The 20,806-nt window shown below is 32.8% G+C and overlaps 1 protein-coding gene across 4 annotated transcripts in view; it reads right to left on the bottom strand.

Moving 5' to 3' along the window:
* The window catches only part of LOC145276933 (multiple PDZ domain protein-like), a 521,741-nt gene that overhangs the window by 288,894 nt on the left and 212,041 nt on the right, over positions 1-20,806 (bottom strand). The window contains exon 1 of one of the 4 annotated variants that reach the window (XM_080128418.1): positions 4,358-4,531. The exons of the other annotated variants lie outside the window; for them this stretch is intronic. The gene's annotated coding sequence lies outside the window, so the exon portion shown is untranslated. Of the gene's footprint in view, positions 1-4,357; positions 4,532-20,806 lie in introns of those variants that run through there. 4 annotated transcript variants of the gene reach the window in all.

The following is a 20,806-nucleotide window of genomic DNA, read 5'->3' as shown; positions in this document are numbered from 1 at the left end:
ATAAGAGTTAGTGTGATTTTAAATTGAATAATAGAAGAATACTACACCTATGATAAATTCACAGGATGGATCAATAGAGATTTGTTGACATTAGACTTGAAGGCGACCATGTTGTAGTCTGTAGAGGAACATTCCAACAGGTGTGAAGTTCTTAGAAAGAAACTTTGTTCATGGAAGTTCAGTTTGATTTTGGATACACAGAAAGAAAGGAGAAGTCTGTTTGATTATTACTGTTGTGGTTGCAAGGTTGAACAATAATTAGTAAGGAAATACAATGAAGACACAAACAACAAGATAACGCAATAATAAGTGTATTAAAGAAAAGGTATATTTACAATATGTACAAATGACAGTGTCGAGTCAGAGAGTCTTGGTGGGAGGACATGTACGCTCTTCGGCGTCACTTCTGGTGGCATTTGAGTAAGACACACCAAGGCCAACCTAGGCTTGCCATTTATAGTGTTATGTTATTCGCATATGCAAATAAGTGGTTGCCACCACAACAATTACCAACACCACAAACACAATGGTATTGAAAATAACATTACAGCTTTATTTTAAAACTTTTATTGAAAAAAATCAATTCAGGTAACTTGATTATGTAGTAGAGCTGACATCTATTCAATGTAGCCGCCTTCAGCCTCAATCACCGCCTCGATATTAGTCCGAAACTGGGAGCATGCCTTTTCCACAAGCGCTGACGAGAGCCCGGTGAATACTCGGTTGATGGCGGCGATCAGGCTTTGGTGTTGGGGGGAAGTCATGTTGGTGATGTTCTGAACGTATGACCAAATGAAGTAATCCAACAGGTTCAGGTCGGGGGAGGAGGGGGCCAGTGAGAGAAAAGTACAAAGTCGTAGTACTCCTTCTGAAGCCAAGTCTGGATCTCTTTGAACTTATAGGCTGGCGCAGAGTCCTGCTGCCATATTCAGGGGCTGTCAATGGCCACCTGATTGCACCAGGTGATCACCACTCTTTTCAGCATATCCAGGTACACTTTGGTGTTGACTTTCAAGCCGACTTCGAAGATGTAAGGTGGCATGATGTGGTGGCTCTCACTTGAAACCACACCAAAAATCATAACCGTGGCTGGAAACTTCATTGAGCTGTGCCCTCAGGCGTTGAACTGTCCGGATTTGCATTTTGAGGGTGCTGGCAATGGTCCTGTTCTCATAACTTGGATCAGTACAGAGCATAAGTTGTACAGCAGCGCATTTCTGATCTCGCTCGTTGAACATTGTGTCACTTTCAGACATGATAGAATGTTCCTTTCACTCTTGAGATATTTGTACACAACTGGCCAACTACTAGATAGTCTGTAGCAAAAAACAAAAAAATGGTTTTCATCAAACACAAAAATAATCGGATTAGGGCGACAATTTTATCGTTCCACCCTGTATTATTAACAAAAAAGTGTATTAACTAAAGTATTTTACAGCAGTATGCATCATGATTCTGGAGCCATAACTACCATGAACCACTGCCACAATGTTTACATTTAACTGCATTTATTGTCTCTGGGCAAGTCCATTTATTCTTGAAATGGGTAGTTCAGCTTACCTTATAACAATCTACTATGATGGAATATTACTAGCATTTACCACAGTTATGGAGGTAAATGCTCAGAGCAATATTACTTGCCTTAAGTACAAAATCGCCTAGACAATCTCTTCTCTTTCCTTACAGTCCTTTTCTCTCAGAAGAGACATTGCTAGTCTTTCCCTACTCCATCAGATTTTATTTGGGGGGGGGGATGCTTGACTGAGCTTCAGACTCCCAGCAAGAACTGGTCTATCACAACTGGAAAGAACTTTCTTTTCCTCTTCCATGTGTCTAGCATCAGACAGAATTTCGATTAACAGAGTTTCTTTCCAAGAACTTGTCATATGTAGAGCACGTTACCACATAACTGCTTCCCTGAAGACTACAACATGGTTGTCTTCAAATCCAATGTCCCTGAGTACTTGTCATTAAGACGTCCTCACAAGTAATCAAACTTCGTTAGCTCAATTATTCATTTTCAATCCTCTCAATAGACTTTTTCATTGACAATGCATCCATCACTTACCTCTTATCCTTGAGTGGCTTTTGTCCTTGATAAGTGGGGACTCATTAATAAAGATACTATAAACTCAAGCATCTTTATAAGAGACTGTGTCGGTCGGTTAGTCTCTCATGCTTTTGTATAAAAGCAAATTTTTATTGGTCTTTAGTGTTGAGACAATTCCAATATTTTTCCCAGATTCTGATACAATTATCAATTCTGTTCTAAATTACCGATTTGATATTTTTTAAATCTCAAAATATTGAGCTATATTTATTTTTAAACATTTTTGGCTTACCGTAAAAACTCCTGTAATATGTGCATATATTTTTCGCCAATGCAAAAGTTCACTTGTTCGGGTAGGGGTTGATTTATTGATTTTATTTTTTTTACTGGTAGCTTAAAATCAATAAATATTTATCATTTCCTTGGTACAAACAATAATAAACAAAATTAAAGATTAAAAAAAAATCGATCAAAAGAATCGTTTTTAGCATCAGAAAATAGGTACAGATTTTTCCCATTTCAATACCAATTAATCGTTCCAACATTAGTTTTTAACATATAAAACAGCATTTTCATTAGTTTATCACGCTTTAGTATAAAATTGCATTTTCATTATACTTTCTCTAGAGAGCTTCATCTGAGGCCAGAACTTCTATGTATTAGGCGATTATTCCATTATGGCAACACGCGTGGATTAGTAGTTTATCCAGAAGCACTTACTTAGGGTATCTTGAAAACTAAAAAAAAATTTTTTTTTTTTTATAGGAAGGTTTCAGTGTTATCACACACACAGCCTGTTATTCCCAAATGGTCACCCATTTGGTGCTATCCAAGCTCAACGTCGCTTAACTTTGCTGATCAAACAAGAGCAGTTGCATGTCAACTTGATTCTCTTCTTTAGCATAAAATAGCATTTCCATAATCAAATTGCACAAATTGAAAAGGCATATCAAACCGGTTCATTTTTTTAAGTGAGTATGAAAGAGTTGCATTGCATACAAATATATATATATATATATATATATATATATATATATATATAAGTGGGGGTGGAGAAAGAGTGAAAGCTTAAAGAGTTATTTTAAATCAGCAGAACAGAGTTGCATATCGCAGTCACCATCGAATCAATTGCATCAAAAAGGACAAGAAAAAAAAAGTGCTGCCTTCCAAGTGATTGCACCTCATACATATTAAATAGGCTGCAACATATTTGCTGCTGTTCACATCGCTGTGAAACTAGGTTAAAGTTAATAACTCACTTTTGTATATCTACGATATCCAAGAGCTGGGGAGGGGGGGGAGAAGAAAAACTAGATTCTGATCAGAACAAGTATCTGATAGAATCTATTCAAACAATTGGAGGGGGGGACAGAAAGGCTGTGTGCGAATTATCGTCTCATTTTAGATGCAGAATATTTTCAGTAAATATTTTAAGTAAATTTAATTTATATTTAATTTGAATATTTTAGGAAAAATTTGCAGTAGTTTTTATGGGGTGAAAATACAACCGCTTTTAACGAGTGCCAAAAAAAAATAAATAGATAAAATGTAGTTATCTGTGGAACCACTATTAAAGATTATGAAAATTGATGCTGAAAAATATGCAGTAATATTAAAGGTTTGTACAAAACAGTTGAAAAAAAAAACTGCAAATACCGTCGACAGTTAAAAAAAACAAAAAAAACTTTGTATACTGTCGATAGTTGAAAAAAAAAAAACTGCATGTACCGTCGACAGTTGAAAAAAAATAAAAACTGCATATACCGTCGACAGGAGTAAGAAAAAAAAAGCTCTGAAACATTAGCATATTCAGTGTAGCGACTATGTAATATTGTTTTATATATATATATATATATATATATATATATATTTGGCAAGGTGATTGCTAATTTATAATTCAAAATTAAGATTAAAAATTAAAAATCCGTTTCATAAGGAGCACAACAAAGCCAATAAATTGTGCGATCGTTTCGGAAACGATGTTTTTTTATTGTGACAGACATTGAGTCAAGGACAATAATTTTAGCATATAGTTTTTTATGAAAAAGTCTTCTCATCAGCAAAATATTGGGGGGGGGGGTAAATAAAAGGCACCATAAATAAACCTAGCATTTAAGTAGTGCAGATGAATCTGGAAAATATTAAAATATAAGGAAAATAGTTAATTAATGATGTAGATAAGTAAAGTAATATTGGTTTATAATAAAAGTTAGAATAAAATTACAAAGCTGGGTTTAGATTATGTATAATGTTATAATAAGATGCTATTAAGAGAATTTCAACAAATATCAGTATATATATTTTTACCTTAAAATGGTTCACCCTTTGAAAGACGTAACAATCCTCAGAGCAATTCATTTAGATGTTGTCTGTAGCTTCTACATGCTCCAACTGCTTAATTTCAAATTGAAACGCCAAAAGGGAAGTTTCTAACAGGTAGCTTATTTCATCTTCGCTTAATTAAGGTTTAAATAAAAATGTAAGTATTCAATATGAAGGGAGATAATCTTGTTTTGTCTAGTAATATGGTCGAATGCTGTTTTTTTCGTATAGCATAAGATAATTTTATTGAGTAAATTTAGTAATATTATAATTGATTTATTTATTTATTTTATTTATTTATTTGTTGGAATTAATAAAATTAATAACTTATAAAGGTTAAATTTGAATAGAAATTTAACTAAGATACAGAATAATGGTAAGTTTGTTAATAATAATGATGATCTACATCTTATTAATAAAGATATTCTATTACAAAATCTAGGATATATTATTAATAAGAAAGTTTTTTATGAGCTATGGTGGTTTATATTTGTTAAATTTAAACTAGTGTTTATGAATGCATGGCAATATATATATATATATATATATATATATATATATATATATAGGGTTTGGACAAAATAATGGATACATCTTGTGTATTTTACATCAATTAATAGGCATTTTAAACCTATAAAAATTGAAAAATTACCAATATTTTGGTTTTGTGTATCAGCAATATACAAGTCTTTCTGGCATGGTTCCAGGAATGTCTACAGGGCCATTGAAAGGAAAAAAACTGTGCTAGTTCAATACCTTTTCTGGTCATATTTACATAATTGAGTTGCAGTATATGTTCCAAGTAACAAAGAATCTGGTGATTAAGAATTGCGCTTGATTAAAAAACAAAAAATACAAAAAAATATTTATGATGTTTTTTAATTTATAAAATTAAATTATATTAGGGAGCCATGAGGAGGTCTTGAGTGGCCACACTGTTTCAAATTTTGCATAAAATTCAAGGACAATAATTCAATTCAACTACAGAAATTTTGTTTGTATTCAAAATAATTAAAACTTTAATCACTAAAAATCCTAAAATTTGATTTTCTTAAAAAAACAAAAAAAAAAAAACGATTACTTGATAAGTTTATGCGATTTTTGGAATATGATATTTTTGTTCTGTGACGAGTATGTACATCATAAAGATTTGTCTGTATTTTTGTTTTTAATCAAGTATAATTCTAAATAGGCACCAGATTCTCACCACATGACCGAAGTTAAGCAATGTTGAGCCTGGCCAATACTAGATGGGTGACCATCTGGGAAGGCTAGGTGTTGTATGTACAGCGCCAAGTCATAGAAATTTCCAGGTTGGTATCTGGAGGCGCATTAATTCACTAGGAGAGATGCCCCCCCCCCAGTCTTCATTAAGACATGCATCTAGGAGAAGGAAACTAATGTAAAAACTGCGGCCCACTGTATACTCTGTCTTGTGGCAGTCAACTGCACCGACAAAGGTTAGCATACCAAAAAGAGTGGTTGGTTCACTACAAAGCCTTCACCACTATAAACAAATCATCTGTGTGGATTTTTAAGCAACTCAGTTGTGGCGGAAGCTCGTACGTCGAAATCGATGGAAGAGTCCATCATATATATATATATATATATATATATATATATGCACACCTATGTATGGGTAGTGGGAGAGAACACTGGCAGAGTGCTCGATTATTTAGAAAATTTCAAAACTAAAAAACGAAAGCAACTAGATATTGGTCCCTTTTTGTTTTGATTTGAAACCGACGGTACCAATGTTTTTTTTTTCCTGTCAGTTTTTGGTCTACAAACATTAAACTTAATATATAGGGTATTCAAACCCATGCAAAACTTTATATTTAGGTTTTACCTGGGGAAAATCGGTACAAAAGTGTGAACATTTTAAAAATGGAATTTGCCAGGTGAAAGCATTACGAATATGCATTCATAATGTAATACCTATTGGTTCATGTTTTAATTTCTCCATAACTCGGGCATTAACACCAAAGGAAAAAGTAAATCAAAGGCTAAACATTTTGGTTTCGATTCTCAGTGATAGTGTACGAGTCTTTTTTTTTTTTTTTTTAAACTTTAAATCATTACTAAATATTAGGTTCAATATTTAGTAATGATAAATTCGAAATCTGTATCAATCCAAATATCATATTTAAGCGTATTTTGCGATCAATGCTGGGCGGCCTGCTAGTATGCATAAAGGATGAAACACTAGTGTCTGTAGGTATTTAATTATTATACCTATTTACTATGCCTCCCCACGGGACAGAGTTAGACACCAGGGTCGTTTTTTAACGTGGAGAAAAGGTACAAAAATAAAAATTGTCTCAGTTGTGAAGGACTGATCCTCCACTGAAAGAGAACAAGAAACGGAAGCGCAGCACCCGAAGAACAGATACCACACTTTGATCTTGACCAAAATGACAGCCCCTTTAAGAAATTCGTTTCTTATCGTTGAGCACTTTCAGTTGAATTAAAAGTCGGTCAATTTAGCTCTTATGCGTAGATCATCGTATAACGATTTGATCACTGTCTGTCTGACGTAATGAACATTTAAATTAAAATGTTTAAAATTCAACGCTATTTCACACGGTTAATGGTAGCCGAATGGATACGGCCTCCGCTAATCGAGCCAGAGATGTCTCGTGTCGCGGGGTTCGAATCGTTCGACTGAAGAATCCCGAAAGGATGAAACACTAGTGTCTGTAGGTATTTAATTATTATAGTAAAAAAATAATTATATATATATATATATATATATATATATATATATATATATATATATATATATATATTATATATATGATGAAAATAATGGAAATAGTATTCCGACAAAATAGAGAAATAAAAAGGAACAAACCGAGTTATGTGTTCATCAACGTTTCGTCTTCATTTCGAGACTTCCTTTGATTCATTGATTTGATTCATCCAGATGAAGTCTTGAAATAAAGACAAAACGTTGATGAATACATAACTCCGGTTGTTCCTTGGTTTCGGTTCTAACTGATGACACCCAAGTAAGTTTATATATATATATATATATATATATATATATATATGTGAAGGAGAAAGACATGCCTTAGAATCCCCACCAATGAATCATTTATAGTTCCCCCTTTTTATTCTTCCTCTTTCTTTTCTCCCTTGCGTCTTTCTTAGTATCCTTGGTTGTTTTTTGTCTTGATTTCTCAGAACATGTAAATGAATCCATCCTACTTCATCACATTAAATCTATTATAGCTTTAGAGGATTGCCCCTTCCCCCTTATTATATCCGCTTATTCAGTGATGGTGTGAAATTCATATACTCCACCCTTTTTTATAAGTGGTAGCCATAAGTTTATATTCTTCCGTTGTTCTCTAGCTCCTATTTTAAACCATTATTTCTCATTACACACACACATTAGCAGGCGGCCCAGCAATATCCAATCAAAAAATACGCTTAAATATGATATTTTAATTCATACAGGTTACATATTTATTATAGAGCCAATTCTCTATCGATTATTATATTGAACCTAATACATAATAATGATTTCAAAAGTAAAAGAAAATAACTTGTGTGAAACCAATAATGATGATTTCAAAAGTAAAAGTTAAAAAATACGCTTAAATATGATATTTTAATTCATACAGGTCACATATTTATTATAGAGCCAATTCTCTATCGATTATTATATTGAACCTAATACATAATAATGATTTCAAAAGTAAAAGAAAATAACTTGTGTGACATCAGTTAGAATCAAAACCAAAATATACGAGCTCTCCAGCCTTATCCATTAGTGTATGATATTTTGTGCAGATTTCATATTTATTATTACTAGCAGAACATGTGGAAATTCCACAGGGGACTGATTCATATGTAATATATTGATGTTGTCATTCTGTAGATGTTCAGTGTAAATGGAGATGCTCTGATATTATTGTATCTATTTTGTTAAAACTGCAAAAGTATTTATCTAAGCTAGCAGGGCCACCCGACATAGCCCGATCGTAAAGTACGCTTAAATATATTTTAATTCTTGCAGATTTTGTATATATTATTATAAAGTTAATGTTCTTTCGATTTTTAGATATTATTAAGTTGCAATTTCAAAAATAAAATATATTTATATATGATGATGATTGGGTTCATCAGCTTGAATCGAAACCGAATCACAAACTTATGAATATAACTTTAGTTCCTTCAGCTATAATCGAAACCGAAACCAAAACTTCAGAAGAATTCTTGATAAAATTATTTATAAAAAAAAAAAAAAAAAAATAGATTACTAAGGTGCCATTAGCTAAAATTGAAACCGAAACTAAAACTTATGAAGAATTCTTGATAAAATTATTTTTAAAAAATAGATTATTGGAGTGCTATTAGCTGAAACCAAAACCAAACTTATGAAGAATTCTTGATAAAATTATTTTTTAAAAATTAAATGATTTCAGTGCCATCAGCTACAATTGAGACCGAAACCAAAACTTATGAAGAATTCTTTGTAAAAAATTTTATTACAATAAATGGAAGTACATAACAAATGACCCGGCTGTAAATATGACACAGAAAATAACACACACGCTATCGCAATAATGTATAGATAGAGCCAATTCTCTATCGATTATTATATTGGATCTTATATATAGTAAAGATTTTAAAAGAAAAAAAAACTTGTGTGACATGAGTTAGAATCGAAACCAAAACAAGTCTCGAGATTAGTGTCCGACCCAAATCCATTCGTATACAAAAACTACAAAAAATAAAGTTGTTTAACCTATAAGTTTTAATTAGCACATGCGCAGAAAAAACGGCAGGTCATTTTTTTAATTTTAATTTTGTACCTTTTAGCAACTATTTTACGGGCTAAAAAACAAATCGAGAGTCTGCTACAAATCAAAATATCATATATATGAAATTTCAACTCAATAGCTCAATAGACTAAATATTCAAATAGGAGTTTGGTAGAAACTTTTCGCACACATACCAACAAAGTCATTTATTAGTCCTCGCGCGAAAGCACAGGACACAAAATGTTTTAAATAATAATAGAATAACAATAACAAAGTCTTTCGCTAGCGAGGACTACTATTGAGCGTAACCAGTTATACACTCCTTTTGAAATTTTCATCTCTATTTTTTTTGTTATCTACTGAATATTTTTGATGAAACCTATATGAAATATGTTCCTTATTAAATTGTAAAGATTTTCTATTCTGAAAGAAGTTTTAAAAAAATTAATCTAAAAACGTTATTTTAAAGTTTTTGTTAAAAAAAAATTCAGATTTTCTTATTATTCAGACATGTATGACAAAGCGAGAGTTGCAAAAAAGAGTTGTGGAGTGAGGAGAATTACAATCTGAAATAGAGAGTAGGAGAGTTTTTATAAATACATACAAAATCACATTCATCTTTTTTTAAATCCAAATTAATAAATTAAATAAAATATAATCTTAAAAAAATAGGATACAAGTTAGAAAAGCATTTCATCCAAGGCATGAAAATTGTTAAACAAAATGTTTTTACTATAGGCTTTAAAAATAAAGGTATAAGATTCAATTTGAAATTTATTTATCTTCAAAGTGCACTTTTATACGTTTTACAAAGTAAGGTATTAAATTTGCATACCTTACTTTGTAAAATTTATAAAAGTACACTTTGAAGATAAATAAATTTCAAATTGAATCTTGTACCTTTATTTTTAAAGCCTATAGTAAAAACATTTTGTTTAACAATTTTCATGCCTTGGATGAAATGCTTTTCTAACTTGTATATATATAGTCTAAAGAAGCTTTGAATAAAAAACTACAAAAATAAAAATAAAGAATGCAGCTTAAATTACCGGATGGAAAAAAAAAATATTAACTTTAACCTATCGCAGACTTAGCACCTACATAATCTGACTTTTAATCCGACGTTTATAATGATCAAAGAGAATTCAAAGAGAAAAAAAAAAGTCTTTACTAAAATTGTTAAATAGAAATAGACTTGGCATTTGCATAAACCGATTTCGCAAAAGTCTTCAATTTTAAAACAGAATTTAACTACATAAGGGTGAAAAGAGAAAACCTTAACTAAAATTTTGTAAATAGAAAACGGGGATCATCAGCTGCTTACCATGAAGCTGTTTCGGAGATTTAAAAACAGGACAGCTGTTTAATACATGGCTCTCCAGTGGATAATACCACTTCCCCCCCCCCAAAAAAAATGTGAAATAATACGGTTACTATTTTTACTAATATATGAAAAAAATTTTTTAGATGAATTAAATAATAAAATAGAAAAAGAAAAACTATTAATAAGTAAGTTTAGGATTACAAGATTATATATATCCGTGTGCTAGATGGTTTTCATCTTAAATTCTAAGCAATTATGCAGAATGTAGAAACTATGCATAAATAAAATTCAGCGTAATAGTGAAATGAAACGAATCATCTAATAAGAAAACATAAAAATGATTAAGTAATGAACACTTGCTTTTCAAAGGCATGTGCAAATTAGTTCACCTTCGTGTAGTCGCTGACATATCCATGACTGAGTATATTAAGTTCGCTTTAGTAATTTTTAAATAGAAAAGGTAGGCGTTTAATATCAATGTCAGAGCAAGAAAAAAAAATGAACTATATATTTCAGATAAAAAAATTACTTTTATCCACTCTCACGTCTTGTTAGTGAGAACTAAATAGTTTTGAAAGTGAGGTGAAGATATTTTGAAAATAGCGCAGTGTAACAAGTCTGTAGTTGCAAAACATCATTAAGACGTTTATGTGAAAACTGATCGTCACATGCAGATAAGTATATTTGGAATTGGGAAGAATGAAATCAACAAAAAACAACGAAAAGTGGCCGCGAAAATTAAAGAAAAGAAAATGAAAAATGAAAGGAAAAAAAAAAGCAAATAAGCGAAAAAAATATAGAAAAATAAATGAGAAAAAACAAGAGGGGCAATTGAAAGAGAAGCAAAAAAGGAGGAAAAGAAAAGACAAAGAAAAAGAAACGACAAAGAGCAAACAGAAACAAAAAGATAAAAAAGAAACGCAAAAGATAGAAAAAGAAAATAATGACAAAGTTGGAAAAGAAAAGTGGCAAATGCTGAAAACATTTTTTAAACTGCAGAAAAGAAAAAAAAATGTGTTAAATTGATAAGAAAAAAAAAATCAGATAAAATCACTTTTTGCTAATGCTGCATACAAAAATATGGAAATAAGTCATAATTCTATAATTTTGATTTTTTTTTTCTTAAGATGCGCATCTTTTATAGTTTGGAAAAAGAAAAATCTTCGTAGCTCACTAGAGCATATGAAAAACGGAAAGGCACAAATTTCCCAACGAATGACCACTTAACATTTGCAAGCAGAAAAAAAAATCTTGCTTAACACGATAACAAGTGTTTGTAAACGCGTCCTTTAATATTTATGAGGGGTTTTGTCCGTCCGTACGTCCATCTGTCACAAAGTGTAAAAAGGACATTTTTTCCAATCTGTCATGCCCACGTTAGAACAAACATTTTCGCCAATTTTGTCATGCTTACGTTCGAACTAACATCTTCGCACTGGTTGAATGGACGTATCTCCAGCGCTCAATACGTTTTTTTTTTTTTTCATTCTATTATTATTTTATTTATTTATTTTCTTTTTTTTTACTTCATTGAATTTCTACGTCTATTACCACAGGATGGCCAGTAAATAAGTTAACGAGGGCCAGAGAAAGAGCGTCTAATAAAAAAAATGAAAGCCATATGTAATTATCATATTATTAAGCTGCCGCATCGAAAAAAATAGGACAGTGAAGTCATTTCCGTCACGAACCTATAACAGAATGAAAAAAAAAACACACGAACCTATAACAGAATGAAAAAAAAAAACACACGAACCTATAACAGAATGAAAAAAAAACACACGAACCTATAACAGAATGAAAAAAAAACACACGAACCTATAACAGAATGAAAAAAAAACACGAACCTATAACAGAATGAAAAAAAACACGAACCTATAACAGAATGAAAAAAAACACACGAACCTATAACAGAATGAAAAAAAAACACACGAACCTATAACAGAATAAAAAAAACACACGAACCTATAACAGAATGAAAAAAAAACACACGAACCTATAACAGAATGAAAAAAAACACACGAACCTATAACAGAATGAAAAAAAAACACACGAACCTATAACAGAATGAAAAAAAAACACACGAACCTATAACAGAATGAAAAAAAAAACACACGAACCTATAACAGAATGAAAATAAAAACACACGAACCTATAATAGAATGAAAAAAAACACACGAACCTATAACATAATGAAAAAAAAACAAAAACACACGAACCTATAACAGAATGAAAAAAACACAAACTTATAACAGAATGAAAAAAAAAAACCTTAATAGTTCTCTTATAAATAAAGGGTGATTTATTAGTGACTTAGTTCCTCATTTTTTTACTCTTCTAAACAGTTCTTTTGTCGTTAGTTCGAAAGATACAATTAGTTACATACTTTATATACAGGATGTCCCAAAATTAGCCTTCTATTTTGAGACTAATTCATATTTCAAAATACAGAGCGGAACGATAAAATTGTCCCCCTAGAAAAGACGACATGATTCCATTTCCGTTTGATGATGTTGGTTTTCTTTTTTTGTTGTAGACCATCTACAAGGTGGCCAGTTGTATACAAATCCCAAGAGTTGATAGGAGCCTTCTATTATGTCTGAAAGTGACACAATATTCAACGAGCAAGATCAGAGATGTGCCGCTGTACAATTCATGCTCTCTAGCGATCCAAGTTATGGCAACAGGACCATTGCCAGCACCCTCAAAATGCATCGCTGGATTGCCACGAATAACAAGAAAGTGCTCAGGGTGATGAATACAAAGTTTCCGGCCACAGTTATGGTTTTTGGTGTGGTTTCAAGTGAGAGCCACATCATGCCACCTCACATCTTTGAAGTCAGCTTGAAAGTTAACACCAAAGTGCATCTGGATATGCTGAAGAGTGCGGTCATCCCCTAGTGCAATCAGGTGGGCGCTGGCAGACCCTGGATGTGGCAGAAGGACTCGGTGCCAGCCCACAAGGCTCAAAGAGACTCAGGCTTGGCTTCAGAAGGAGTGCTACAACGTTGTACCGTTCTCTCACTCCCCCCCCCCATGACCTGAACCTGCTGGACTACTTCATTTGGTCATACATCGAGAACATCACCAACATGACCTCCTACAACACCAACGCCAGCCTGATCACTGCCATCCGCCAACCATTCACCAAGCTCCCGCCCGTGCTTGTGGAAAAGGAATGCTCCCAGTTCCGGACAAGGCGGTGATTGAGGATGAAGGCGGCTACATTGAATAGGCGTCAGCTCTACTACATAATGAAGTTACCTGAATTGATTTTTTAAATAAATTTTACATAAAGCTGTAGTGTTGTTTTCTTTAGGACGACACTTATTCCACCTTGTAGATGGTTAGTTTTGAAACGCCCTATATAATAAATGGTTCATCGCTTATCAAGGTCAAAAACCACTCGAGGATAAAAGTTAATAAAGTGGAATCAGTTTCATATTTATTTGCATGAAGAATACAAAATGCGACAAAAGGCCAAAAAAAGAGAGCATGCAGAATGGAAAAGCTGATCTATTTCACGTTTAATAATTTAGTTATATTGATCCATTATCAAAAAAGTCATGCATATTTAACCATCATAATGAAATCAATCAACAGAAAATATACTATTTTGTTACTGGGATGGGAGGGGGGACTCACTATTTACCAAGACCCAAATGCTACTCGAGGATGAGGGTTTATGAGTGTCAGATGGCCAACACTGACGATCGGTAATGGTGGAAATTGGGTAAAATTTGAGTATTTAAGATGGCTAAGTAAGAATTTGTTTACACTGAACTTGAAAACAACCGTGTTATAGTCAGCAAGAAAGCAGTCCTGTAGTATTTTGTTTCATATAATTTAAGAAATAAATTTTACTCAAGGAATTTTCATTTAGTTTTAGGCAGAGATAGATAGTAAGGGAAATTGTTGACAGTGAGTATAGCTAGACAAGTGTTTGTTAATGTTTTACAAGGTGGGAGTTAAACGAGATTAAAATTCAGTCGAACCCATATATTATAATATATAGTTTGAAAATAAATTCATGCATAATACAATGAGATTATTTAAATCGAATAAAAAAATCATAAGTGTCATTATAGACCCCACCATCACTACCACCACTTTGTATATGCAGATGTGCCAGTCAAAAAACTGATGCAGGCTTCAAAAGCTTTATTCCATGCATTGTTTTAAAAATTACGAAAGTATACTTGCACACAATCAGTAATCTAAACGAGGAAGAGAATCATGAAAATAAAAGTTGCATGAAAAAACAAATTGAGATATATTAGCAGGGCTACCAAACGTTGTCCAAGGCTATAAAAAAAACTAACCAGAAGTTAACATCTTCATATTAAAAATTCTATAGAAGTGTAACATCTTCATTTTAAAAATTTTATCCCTTCCTCTTTCTCTCCTTCGAGCCGTTTTATCTTTCTCTTTTACCCTCTTCCCCATTTTCCGTGCTCATGAACCCTCCTTTCGATATTATTTTTCTCATGTTAAGCCAATTAAAACACTACAAACTTTGTGGATGTTTGCTATGTCGTTTTCAAGTTTTAGCTGGACATACAAACATGCACGCAGGCATTTGCTCTTTATATTACAGTAGAACCCCGGGGATACGGTGGCCCCGGATTACAGGTTATGATGTGGAATAAAATGTTTTCCTAGTCCCTGGTTACGCCATTTACCCCGCCTTACGGTGTTGTTTATAATGTTATTTAATTATATACATGTGCATTATATACTGTACCGTATTTTGTAACTAATTTTTAATATGTAGTGTATAAAATTTTGCTTAAGCCCCGTCATACGGTGATTTCACCTTACAATTCCAACCCCTGAACGGATTAACGCTATATCCCGGAGTTCTACTGTATAAGCAATTCACTCGTATTGTTGCTGTCATCATACTGGAAAATTATTTTAAGAAAAATTAATGGTAGGAATTTTTCTTATCCTCACTTAACAAGTTGATTGGGTAAACCGATATACGTATACAAGATATTTGACAGTGACAACATGGAAAGGAACCAAGAATAATTCAATAATATTCGCTTTTTTTTTTTTTTTTTTAATGCTAATGTTGATTGGAACAAAATATTTATGTAAAAAGTGCAAAGAAACTATTGGATAGCTTTTTAGATTGATTGCAAAACCTTTAAACCCTTTTTTCTATGTGGAGTTTCCCCATAAATGACTATATATTCAATAACACTGATCTTTTTTTCATAACTTAGTAATTCCTCAGTAACATCCGTCTCTCCTTTATTGTACCCTCTATGACAACAAACTTTCCTTGTTTCATTATAATATTACGTTGACTATTCCTTTTCTATAGGAGTTAGCACTTTCGAAGCATACAACAGTATAAAGGAGGATTCGGTTACAAAATAATTTTATGAAGGTTTAATTATATATTTTCAGTGATTAATACAAAGATATATATATATATATATTAGACATTAAGAGGAGATTATAGATAGATATATAGATACCCGTTCACATACACCTTTCACGATAAAGCTAGAATCCAGAATTGCATCGACAACGGACAACGCCAGACCCAAAGTGGGTTTCGATGTATTGCATCTCATCAGTGACGTGCTCCGACATAGGTGCGAACCCAGGTCGTCGCACTCATGAAGTGTGCAATACTGACGACCTAACCATATGTGCCATGACGCAATCTATTGGCTATGCCTCGATTTTTTAATTCTTATATTTTTATCCAGTTCTACATTCTACGATGTGACAAATAACGCATCCTATACAACTAAGATAGTTACTGCTGGTATGCTAATTTCAGTTAATGTTTGTAGATGTGATATCTACCGCCTGCATACCAGCAGTAACTATCTTAGTTGTATAGGATGCGTTGTTTGTCACATCGTAGAATGTAGAACTGGATAAAAATATAAGAATTAAAAAATCGAGGCATAGCCAATATATTGCGCCGTGGTCCATATGGTTAGGTCGTCAGTATTGCACACTTCATGAGTGCGACGACCTGGGTTCACGCCTATGTCGGAGCATGTCACTGATGAGATGCAGTACATCGAAACCCACTTTGGGTCTGGCGTTGTCCATTGTCGATGCAATTGCTCGATTCTATCTAATTCTGGGTTCTAGCTTTATCGTGAAAGGGTATATATATATATATATATATATATATATATATATACACACACATACACAGGGTGTCCAAAAAGTTACTGAAGGGTTAAAAATCTTTGTCATTTTATAATTAATGATTATTTTTTTCTCTATTTCAGGTATTTTAGAGATAATATTTTGGAAGTTAATTATGGATAATATAGCATTGAACAACGTACGCAAGTTATGAAATTGTTTTACCAAAATCAGACAATGCTTTGGCGACAACATTATTTCTCACTACGGCAATGTCAAATGACCACCACGTTTCCCAGACTTGGCTAGCCTCGACTTTTTCTTGTGGGGATATCTTAAAGAAAGAATCTATGTTAACAAACCCCAAACCCTGTAAGCATTGAAGGAAAACATCAGGAACAAAATAAGAGTTAAATCGCAATCCAGAGATTCTCCAATCTGCCATGAATAATATTTTGGAAAGCGTACAAATATATGAAACTGAACATGGGCAAGGTTTAAAAGACATTATTTTGCGTAGATAAAGATTGTTTGAATTTTGAATTCATTTTTTTTAATTTCCCAATGTCTTAGTCAGATTGTGTTAAAATTACAGAAAGATATCATCAAAAATAAAAAATTTATTCCAGTCCCAAACTCTTCAGTGACATCATATATATATATATATATATATATATATATATATTCCAGGTAGAAAGATATCCAAAAATAAAGAATAATTGAATTTTAACAAGGGTCGTTGATAGTGCTCAATCAAAGATAGCAAATTATATTTTTTTTTTATTATATTTTTTGTATTATTCGTTATGTAAATACAGTCATATCTTGCTACGATATGCAGACCGTTTCGATCATATTTGATTTCATCAGACAAGAAAAAAATTAAAATACAAAAATCAAAATGGTTCTAGACCTTTTCAAATTTTGAGGAGTGAAAATATGCCATGACTGGCGTGAAGCAAAGATAAAGTTCTTACATTTTACATAAAGAATAATAATAATTATATAAAGAATTTATTGGGAGGTACAAATTTTATGAATAGCAGAGAAGAGAATTCCCTTTATCAACAGAGTACTATGGCATTCGATTTAAAAAATAAAAAATAATAAAAAATAAAAAAGTTAAGTGATTTCATTCCCCTATGACATGATGTTTGACCTCATTAAATTTACTCACATCTGGTAACTCATTCACCTTACTTTTTAATTGTTTAATTTCAACCATCCTCAATTCCACTGTCCTCGTAGCGTCGCGATAAGTTATCAAGATATTACTTTCTTTTCCGCCTTTGCCTCAAAGCTTCAGGTTCGAGCCTACCTGCCTACCAAAACCTTTTTTTCCACACACACACACACACACACACACACCGGGCGCCCAGGCTAGTCTATAATATAAATCTCACCTGTCTGTTTAAATGTATGTATGTATGTCTGCCTAAAACTTTTGACAGAAGTGACGGATTTTCACAAGATCGGTATCAATTTGAAGCTGGACTCTTCGGATGACAAATATAAAAAGATTGGCTAAAAACAAAAATTCCTTCGCCCTCACCTGGGCACTTTTCTACAGGGAGGGGGTCGCTTTTTTTTTTGTTCACCGATATTTTTGAAAGTCATCGCCTCTTTTCAATTGACTAGCCTTAATTTAAACTTTCGCCACTTCCGGTTTGGCGATGGACGCAATGGCAAAGATGTCACTTTTTTTTTTCACATTCTTTTCCTCCTTTGCAATACGGGTTAAAGCTTGCCTGCCAACTACCACTTTTTTTTTTTTTTTTTTGCTCAACACACACCTCCAAACACCCGGACAATGCTGGGCACCCAAGCTAGTAGTTAATAAGAGTTATTTTAGTAACTATCTGGCTTGTTTCTTTTGTACCTATTTACAATTTCTCCCCAAAGGACAGAGTTAGACACCAGGGTCGTTTTTTAACGTAGAGAAAAAAGTACAAAAATAAAAAATTGTCTCAATCGTGAAGGACTGCTCCCCCACCGAAAGAGAAAAAGAAATGGAAGTGCAGCATCTGAAGAACAGATACTACACTTTGATCTTAGCTTATTTTTTTTGTAGTAGTTTTAAATGCTTTTTTACAAACGGTTTGCAAATAAGATGGCGGCCTACAGTGTTCTTCATGATTAAATAAACCTGTCATCTTGTTTGTAAAAACGCTCGTAAAAACTAAATATTTGAGATAATTAACAAGCATTTAAAACCTCCATAGAAAAACAAAAAAATACGCCAGGTAGATACAAAAGTAAGTTTTATTGGATATGGTAATATATATATATATATATATATATATATTTATTTATTTATATTTTAATTTTTTACCCTTTCTTTCATTTATTGGCTTTCCTGCTAAATCCCCTATATTAGTGTTGGGACGATTAATCTGAATCAAAATTAAGAATAGAAAAGTTGGGGCTATAGGAATCGATATCGGAAAAATTTGTGCCTCTTTCCGCTGCCAAAATAATTCATTTGTTTTGTTTTTTTTAATTTGATTTTGTTTAAAGCAAAATCTTCCACTGCTGAAAGTAAGAATAAAATAATAAATATTTATTGATTTTAAACTAAAATCGATAGATCATCCTTCACAAGTATATTTTCACATTTAGGAAAATATCTGCACATTTAACATGCGTTTTTCTTTGGGGGGGGGGAGTTATAGTAAGCAAGGACAAAATAATAACTATAGTTACATATTCAGAGATTTATAAAGAATCAGAATCGGGAATTTAGTATGGAATTGGTAATTGTATTGGAATCAGGAAATATATTGGAATCGTCTCATCTCTTCTTCTCTATATAAATAAAATGAACTCATTTTTCCCGTCTGATTTTGACCTTAATAGGATTAAAAATCAAGATATTTCATGCAAATATAATATGCACAAACGGCAGAACAATATCTGAGGTGTGTTATAGGCTTATTATTTCTCAAATTCCTTGATAATCTTAGATTTCTATACTTTTTCTGCTGAGAAGTCACGGCCAAAATCGGTTAAGATCAATGGAAGTGGTAAAATATTTTCTCTCTTATAAATTCCTCCTTCCCCTGCCACCACTTAACACCGTTTGGGGATCGTTCACAAGGAACAGTTGAGAAGAGAACACCGGTTTGGCTTCGCAGTTCTTTCATGTGAAGTTATTTAAAATCACTAAACTAAGCTGCAGTGCTCTGTGGCGTAGTGGTTAGCGTGCTGGACAATTCACATTATATTTTCACGTCCGCGCCGACCTACCGTAGTCGTTTTTTTTTTTTTTGTTTTTTTTCCTAAACAACTGGAATGGACTTTTCTTGGTGGCCGAACTGTTAACGTTGCAGATGTTTTTTTTTTTTGTTTTTTTTCACACTTTATTTTCCTACTTTTACTCATGACTCCGGGTTTGATCCTTCCTACTTACCTACCATAACATTTTTTAAACCCCCCCCCCCCGTCCCGGAAATAAACACTCGGGCAACGCCGGGTACCCCCGCTAGTTACTAATATATGCAAGATGTGACGATAAAATTGTCGCCATAGAAAAGATGACATGATTCCATTTCCGTTCAATAAAAACTGATATTCTTTTTTGTTGCAGACCATCTACTAATTAGCCAGTTGTGTACAAATCCTAAGAGCGATAGGAGCCTTCTATCATGTCTACAAGTGACACAATGTTTGACAAGCGAGATTGGAGATGTGCCGTTGTACAACTCATGCTCTCTACTGATCCAAGTTAAAAGTGAGGACCACATCATGCCACCTCACATCTTCGAAGTTAGCTTGAAAGCCAATATCAAAGTGTACCTGGATGTGCTGAAGAGTGTGGTGCAATCAGGTGGCTGCTGGCAGACCCTGGGTGTGGCAGGAGGACTCCAAGCCGGCCCACAAGTCTGAGAGAAATCAGATGAAAGATCCTGATAGATATTACTTGAAGTAATACTTTCACGGCGATCACAGCTGAACATTTTGCTAACCGCATTTCATTTCCTCTGATATGAGCCTTTATTGAAATCCATGGATTAAGGAAATCAACATAACCCCTTCTAAATATTTCTTTTGTTAGACAATAAATTCTTAATTCGAATATATGTGTCTATATGTTGTTTTTTCAGAATTTAAATACAACCACTCAACTTATATATATATATATATATATATATATATATATATATATATATATATACACACACAAACCTGAGAATTAGATTGTCAAAACATTGTGAA

This window comes from Euprymna scolopes, chromosome 5 (assembly GCF_053919585.1).
Source record: "Euprymna scolopes isolate OS-2025 chromosome 5, ASM5391958v1, whole genome shotgun sequence".
NCBI classification, from domain to species: Eukaryota; Metazoa; Mollusca; class Cephalopoda; order Sepiida; family Sepiolidae; genus Euprymna; species Euprymna scolopes.
This window is presented reverse-complemented; position numbering and strand designations above follow the sequence as displayed.